Source organism: Eufriesea mexicana, unplaced genomic scaffold, assembly GCF_001483705.2.
Source record: "Eufriesea mexicana isolate 0111107269 unplaced genomic scaffold, ASM148370v2 scaffold474474835, whole genome shotgun sequence".
Taxonomy (NCBI): domain Eukaryota; kingdom Metazoa; phylum Arthropoda; class Insecta; order Hymenoptera; family Apidae; genus Eufriesea; species Eufriesea mexicana.
Genome location: NW_016907960.1, coordinates 127,434 through 135,651, shown reverse-complemented (window position 1 = coordinate 135,651; position 8,218 = coordinate 127,434).

Below are 8,218 nucleotides of genomic sequence, written 5' to 3'. Positions count from 1 at the left end.
CGTGTAACTATGCGACGGTGACGAAAGAAACGCCCACTATCGACGAGATCGACAATCTCCATAGTGGAGAATGGACGACGAGAATACGTGTATCGTTGTCAATTTGGTTGGTCGATTTTTCGCAAGCAATAACGATTCGTGGTGTCCCGTTCGATCGACCTTTGACACGATTATCGCCGTTGGAAGAATACGTAACGTCAGAATGTCACGCGAGGTGATGCGATTTCGGGACGATTTTCGACAAGGTCCGGTCGAAACGCGCCATGCTTATAGTCGGTTCACGCGAGACACGCGCGATACGTTATTGATCGCGCTAGCGAACTGTATACGACGAGCTGCGAAACGTAGTTCGAAACATGGTGAACATCGAGAGGCTCGACGTCCTCGGTCGAGCCCGTTAGGCAACGTGAAAATAACTCGAAAGCCATCGAGTCAAGGTTGGACAGGATCAATTTAAACGACGCGTTACTACAACCATGATACGCCGATGTGCGATGACCGTTGAGGTTTTAAAAATGTCTTGATTCTGCGCCCCCTCGTGGATTCTACCAACGTTTTCCGACGTCTTTCGAGCAATCGCGAATATAACGTGTAAGGAAATACTGTAAGAGGATAGGTGTTGAATATCGAAATGGATGAATGTTTGAAACTCGTACACACACAGGTATACACATACATACATACATACATACATACACAGTGCACACGTGTAATGAATTCTTCGGTTGTACTTTTAATTCGCTTTATTCGTTGAAAAGAATTCGATACAAGTATTTGAGTTGAGAGACACTGCGTGTTTATCGTTACAACGGAAGTACGTTTGTGTCACGCTTGAGTTTTTCCTGCGAATACTGTAGAAATTTGTTTCGACGTTTGTCCAGCTATCGGATGACTCCTTTCGTTGACCAAGAGGCGAGCTACTAGCTATCTGTAAATTAAACATGTCTCATGATCGTGTATGTTTTAAGATGTACAATACTATTTATAAAAATACAATTTTTATCAAGAAAGGCTGTACAGTGGATACGATTCCAATATATCCCAACACACGTAGATCCAACGCATTTGTCAGATGCAATAATTGTGCAAATATTTTTCCGCGGATTTTATCGCATCATTATAGAAAAACAAGCAATCGGACAAGGATAGAACTTTGCTCGACTCCCGTATTCGCGACGCACCGGTTTCCCGTGAGTAATTGCGATATATTTCATGGAATCGACGAGGACAACGAATCACACGCGTCTGATTTTACGCCTAGTTAAGGATATAAATTATTCCCGTCGTTAATCGAGTGTTTTTTTCCAATCTCTTCCTCGTCATATTATTCGTATAAAGCGTACACGTATGTGTCACGGAAAAATATTTTAAAATCTTTTATACGCGTAAAATTTGATTGCGATAACATGTAGCCCTCTACCGATGTATACAGGAAGCGTCAGCGTAAATTTCATCGAGTTTCACAGGCGATCTGAATCGCATCTTTGACCGTCTATTTTCGGAAAATCGATTCACCGCTATCTAACTAATTGAATAGGCATTATGTAGATTCAGCGATTCGATAGATATTACTTAGACTCGAAATCACTTTTTGTTTCCAAAGGCTAAACCGTTCCTGATAAACGAGATTCGTCGATTCGCTGAACTCGTTATCATAGTTACAAATACCAAATGATCGGAACGGTAAAGTCATAAAATTATGTGGGCGACAGTTCATAACCTGTCTTTAATAAGCCGGAAATACGACATAAAACGCTTTTATGGACACGAATCTTTATATAACCTGTCGGTGTATCTTTTTAAAGCTCGTTAATACAGTTCTACGCGCTCTATTGACTCTTAATACCACTTTAATTTGTTTTGTGCGTATGACGTGTCTTTCACGGACACCGGTTATATTCACTGACCGAGTGTTGCCTCGCGCTGATTCAATACCTTATCTTTCTACCAAGTTTTAATTTTTTCGGCGATAAAACTGAAAGTTGGGCGTGCATTACGATATGCTGCAACACGTTCGTTGCATTACGTATTTTCGTCGGATGCTTACACGAGCTCGAAATACCGAGAGAATATGCTGACATGTTTGTAAAGCTTTACCGGCACTCGTATATCGTACAGATCGTAACGTGCATTAAAAACAAAACGTTTTTTCATCATCGTCTCGGGTTTTTCGTATTACCGGTTTTTTTCGACAGGAAAGGTTTGTAAGCCTGAATCAAATATACGCGTAGTGGAGGGGATGTCAAATATGGCCGCCACACATTGCTAGTTAATAAAAGTTCTTCGCATTATTCGACCTGTTCCACGCTTTTAATGCGATATCAAGAATTCATTTATTCGTTTCGCTACAAAATACACCGCTGTTCTCGTATCAGTAAAAAAGAAACTTTACTGCGACGAAACTGTGCAACGAAACGAGCGTAGGTTATGTTTAAAATGTGAGCCGCTTTGTTAACGTTACGACGAAGCGAAGAAACATACGGGCGAAATAATAGAAACATCTGTTATGGTACAGTGTCATAAAATTTGATAAGATCCCGTTGGAAACATTATATGTTGAGCAGCTTAAAATAAACTAGCTTCCGGTTAAAACCTGACCACCACAACGACCAGTATTAAGGATAAACTAAAACGCAAAGACCGCGATTGATCGAAGGTAAGTTTTCTCGGGCACGCATTGCAGGTTTCGTGACTGGAAGTTTACTGACCGAAATAAAAGAATGTAAGCCGCCGCAAATAGGCACTTTTCGACGCTCTGGGGCTTCTATTGGAACCGTGCAAAGAGGTGAATAATTGCGTTACACTGGTTCCTCTTTCTCGTTCTATCTCCTCTCTCGTTTCTTTCGCTCGGTGCGCCGCCACGCGACCCCACGTAACGTCATTATCCCATTAGTTCGCGACATTACGAGGCTACGGTTCCTCTCCTTCGTTCGTCGAGAGAGAAACGATACTCTCTGCTGACACGTTTCAGTCCGTCCACCTAACAACAGGGCGCCGGTTAATTTTATTTACCGATTAAACGAGGATCGCGTACAAAATTAAATCGTACCCATTAACCGCGTTACACGCCACTGCATCGATGCTAACGGTCACATTCTCCAACGGGCACCGATTCTTGGAAAACGATTCGATTATTTCGTACCTCGGCAATCAACGCGTGGGTTTTAATTGATTTCCAATTTGTAACTTCCGACGATGCAAATCTCCATTTAGGTTAGATGTCATCTCGAATCGAATTTTGAAATTTAAACGGTCCGATTACCAGTTTCGAAGTATCGAGAATAAAAACCAAAATCTAACCGTATCGAATTCGTATTTCGTAAGTTGCACACTTGTTCGAGATGTTCAAGATGGTCTTTTTGTAACGACGAAATAAGGTAGCAGGGCACAGTCATATGAATTGCGCTCCAACAGGTGCCGGGTATCGAGTTCACCAGAGCACCTGATGAAGTACAATTAACATGCAGCCTCCACAGTTCTTCGTATCTTCTTTCGTCTCCTTTTTTTTTTTTTTCTTCGGCATCTCTTCTTGGCTTTGTACCACCTGAATATCGCAGCAAAAAAAGCGATGATCCGGTTTCGCCGCAGCGCGCGCTACTTCAGGTACCTGACTGACTTGAAATTGGCACAGCCTGAAGTACCCGAGTAACGCGTGTTGCGAACGACACATAGTTGCGTTTCCTCTTAGCAATCCTGCCGGATAAATTGCAGGACTGCAGCGCCACGTCGTGACAGCGTGTCCTGCATTTCGAACTAAAGACTCGAACGCATGCAAGAAACGTTGACGACTCTTCGATCGCAACTGAAAGACATGGCTAAAGAAACTATAGGTTATACGGGTACCTGTGATTTATGAGGCAGTTGGTTATTGTCCATATAACATAATGGTAACGTATAAACGCTGAAACGATGGTATTTCGTTTTCTCTGTAGCCGGCAGGTAACCATGAAAAGTCCCTTCGATTCGAAGCACCGATAATAAATACCTTCGAAAAATGCCAATTCACATTCACCGAAAGCAACAAAGTACCGTAAAAGTCTGACAATAAGTCGAAAGCCTAAGAGGCCTTACAAGCTGGTGCGCAGGATTTATCGAGGAAAGGAAACTTGACAGGCAGATGCTGCATTGTAGCAGGTAGCTGCTAGATCTCTGAAATTTTTTCTGCATGACGTGACGTGACCTGAAAGGTGCTTCGAGATATCTCCTCACATTTTACTCCGAACCAGCATCGTCGAATGCACGTTTAAAATTCTGCTTCAACGAACCGATGAAAGATACCTGGGAAGGCCCGAGAAATTTTCGATAAAAACATCGAACGATGTAAGATTTTTAGGAATATCTATTTTTACCACGATGATGGTAATTTTAAATCACCGACGGAAATAGATTCGAACATGCAGTTAAAAAATTCTATCTCCGTGCCCGCAAATGTTCAACAGAAGTTAACGTATATTTATCCATGTAGAGGTTAGGATTTAGTCGGCGTCCAATTTCCAATGAGAGCGGCGGTTGTACTTGACATAGCTCGTTACCGATTGGCACGTCGTAGAAACACGTATCGACACGTACTTGTCGTTACATACGCTATTCCAGTTAATCCGTTCCATAAATACACTGTGTGACGACAATAACGTTGGTAATGTTCCCGTACGTCATCGAAAAAAAAAAAAACGTTTCATTCGTACTCGGAAAGAAATGATGAAAATCGCGACACATTCGTCGATTTCTCTTCTCGTGATTGTTGCACAATATAACGCACTTATATATTCTTAAACTGCGTTGCGTTTTACGTCTGCAACGAACTGCAATCTCAATCATAATTTCCAACGTTAACCGTCAATTCAAACTTGTCACGTAAATAACACCGCCTAGTAACACAACATTCGATGCTTGAACTCGCGACATCACCTGCCACGGTGAAACGTTTCGTGTAGGTCGATACTTCGGAACGATCGATAAATTTACGAAAGACAAACCGTCGATAAAAAAGGGCGCTCGGGTCGATAATTCGCACAATTTTAACACCTTAACCGAATTCTTAACGGATAGCACGTTTCAGTCGTGCTCGTAAAGCGAAACTGTTCGAGCACAGTCCAGCAGAACTCTTCTCACACTTTACAAGTCCGTGCCGTTGAATTTACCGGAACAGACGGAATACGACGAAACGCACGAAATGCACGAAGGAGTTGGAAAGCCAATTAACGACCGAACGTCGCGAAACATGGGCGGAAGATTACACGGAATCGGATGAACGGTAATATTCGTGGAGCGGCAGTTCCTTTGCAGTGGCCGACGCATCGTGACATTGAAACTCCTACACTCGTTGGTTGAGGTAAAGGAAAGTCTCCCCTCTTGCTCCGTCTCGTTCCCTCTTTCCCGTTCTTCGTCGACGAGTGACGATAATAGGCCGGGAAACGTCGACGATTGCGGGGCAAGGGGCGAGAGGCGAGGACTTCGATGAATCAAAGCGAAGGAGCCAGACAGAGGGTGGGAGGGAAGAAAGAAGAGAACCGCGACAGCGTTGGATCGAGATAAGGGGAAAGGATCGAATGGATTGCGGGGTGCATGGAGGGGATGAAGTCAAAGGGGAGGGATGGAAGAGGGCAAGGTTGCAGACGCCGGCAACCAAGAAGGCAACCACGTTTGCCCCGCTACACACAATGCGATGCGTAAATGTTCGTCTTTTTCCACATCTTTCCTTCCAACGACTTTCTTCACCGCCTCTCTATTTATCATACCTACTAACATACAATCGTGGTATAGTTAATAACAGGTATTTTACGATCGAATACTACCCATTTCGTAGGTATCTAGTTGCATGGACGCGATATATAATAACGACGCGACTACGTTAAGAACTCTTCTATGTTCAACGTTCGATCTCTCTAGAAAGTTTTCCACATTTTTCTCCCAAGTTGCCAATGCACGCAGTAGCTTTTCCAAAGTTTCCCTCGATACTCGATCGATGAAACACAGCGGCCGTCACGCGGAATCTAAATGTCTTTGTCCTATACCTCGCGTATACCAGAACATTCCTTCGATTCGCGCGATGCATTCCACCGGAGTATAGGCTCTCGTGTAAATTCAGACTTCGCCTAAGCGCCGGCTTCAAATAATAACGATGTCGTGATGTATCCGATAAGTGTAGGTGGTGGAAAAAAAACGTACTCCAAAGCTCGATATAAATTGCAGTATTATTCCTCACGATGGGTTATTTCGAAGATAGTCATCGGACCTTTGATCACCGATACAGTCACGAACGTTATGCGGATAATTAGTACATTGCACCAACGGCGTATTTCAGACACGCAAATTTTTCAGCTAAATTTCCCCAAGCCGGCGAATTTCCCCGTGATAAAGGGACACACCACGATCCGTCGTTTCGACCGCACGAAAATACCACAGCTTGTCATTTGAATGCCTCGTTATTCGATAGAGAATGCATCGATCCATTGTTAGCCAACTGAATGGCATTTCTGCGATCCCTGATTCGTGTCTCGGCTTCATCGGCGACGACAACGCCGCCACTCCTTCCGACATTGTTACCATCTAACATGCTCGGCCGATAATCTCGAGTACCCGAACGCTGCTGAATCTCGATACCAGCAAATTCGTACTTCGTGTCGCGCAATTATTCCTCGTCGTTCAAAGTACAGAGCCGGTTGCAGTATGTCCACGATAACTAGCACGGTAGTCTCATTACGGTATCCAATTTCGATATTGAATCTTATACCTTTGCCGATAAATGGAATCTTTCTCCATCTATTGGACTTTTACCACGATTTCACGCGTTCACGTCAGATCGGATCTCCGTCGGTATATAAAATCGATCGCGAATACTCGTTCGAATATACGAACAAAAATAACGGACAGGGCAAACCTTTCGACTTGGACAGAAGCTTCACCGGAAGTCAGGCGACGAGGCCACGTAGCTCTAAACAACGCTCCTTCCCGTGTAGGAGACCAGCCCGTGTGTCGTGTAACGACCGTTAAAGAAACTTCCGCTGTGAGTCCGGTGGATGAGTCAAGATTCCGTAGAAGAGACCAGCTCACACGATACGCATCCGTGAAAGTCGATGCATTCGTCGAACGGAGGCGTTCACCGAGAACCGTGACTCATTTAACGGCAATGCGACTGTTTTCACGAATCGCTCATTCTTGGGTGTCTCGATGGCCGCTGCGCGTTTACGAACCGAGTCGTGTTTGAAAAAACGTCGTGCACCGCTCTTCGCTACCTTCGATTTCGGACAACGTTTGCTGATGTAACTCGAGACTGGAACAATGGAAAATTCCATTATCCGTGTCTCTTTGCTTTCTGTCAACTTCCGTTGATAGGCTGGAGGAAAAGCGACCGTATCGATTTCGGCCTTGTCATTCGTTGTCTTCTCGCATACCTGAGATTTCATTACGACAGATTTCTGCTTATTTTTTTAAAAAACTTGGGGCAAAAATGAAACAGTTTCTAGTCGAGTTTCCATTAGAGGCGATAAAACTGTGAGCGCGTTTATTGTTAGAATCAGCGAATATGGACGTTTTATCAAGGATGCCATATAAATTCCGCTAACTGGAAGCATTAACAGGAAACCGAGTATAGCAGAATTTTTTTTTTACAAGAAAATAATTTTACGGTCGGATTCTAATGATCAATCAATCGCAATGACTGGTATGTCTGAGAAAACGTTCTATTTGTCTCGTGAGCTCGAGGAAAAAGCTAACAGATTCAAGGTTCGGATAAGATTTCGATAACATGTTCGCACATTATCCTCTCGAGATTTGAACAGTGCTTATCAATTTCGGCGAAATGAGACTTATTACCGGCGAGAAAAAGTCGTTACTATCTCACACTTGGTGGACTCCGTTGGAAGCGAAATAAAATTCGGACGACGCGATACGATTCCCCGGTATTTGTATTTTATCAATTCGAAGGGAGTTTTGAGAAATCGCACGAACGATAGTGTCCGAGCAAGAGGGCGCTGATGCGTGCTCCAGAAGGTGGAAAGAGAGAGAAAAAGGCTGACGGAAAGTTAAAAATAGCCGTTCTCTTCTCCCGGTGCTTCTTTCCTTGCACGCGTCGTCCTCCGTGCTTCACTCGGGCTTCTTTCGACCTGCGACGGGCTCTCCCCTCAAATATGGCAGGCGCGATCGGATCAGCCATTGCTCGAGCGGATCGCGTGTAAGCGAAATTCACACCGTGAATCGGCGACTATTATTTCTCTCC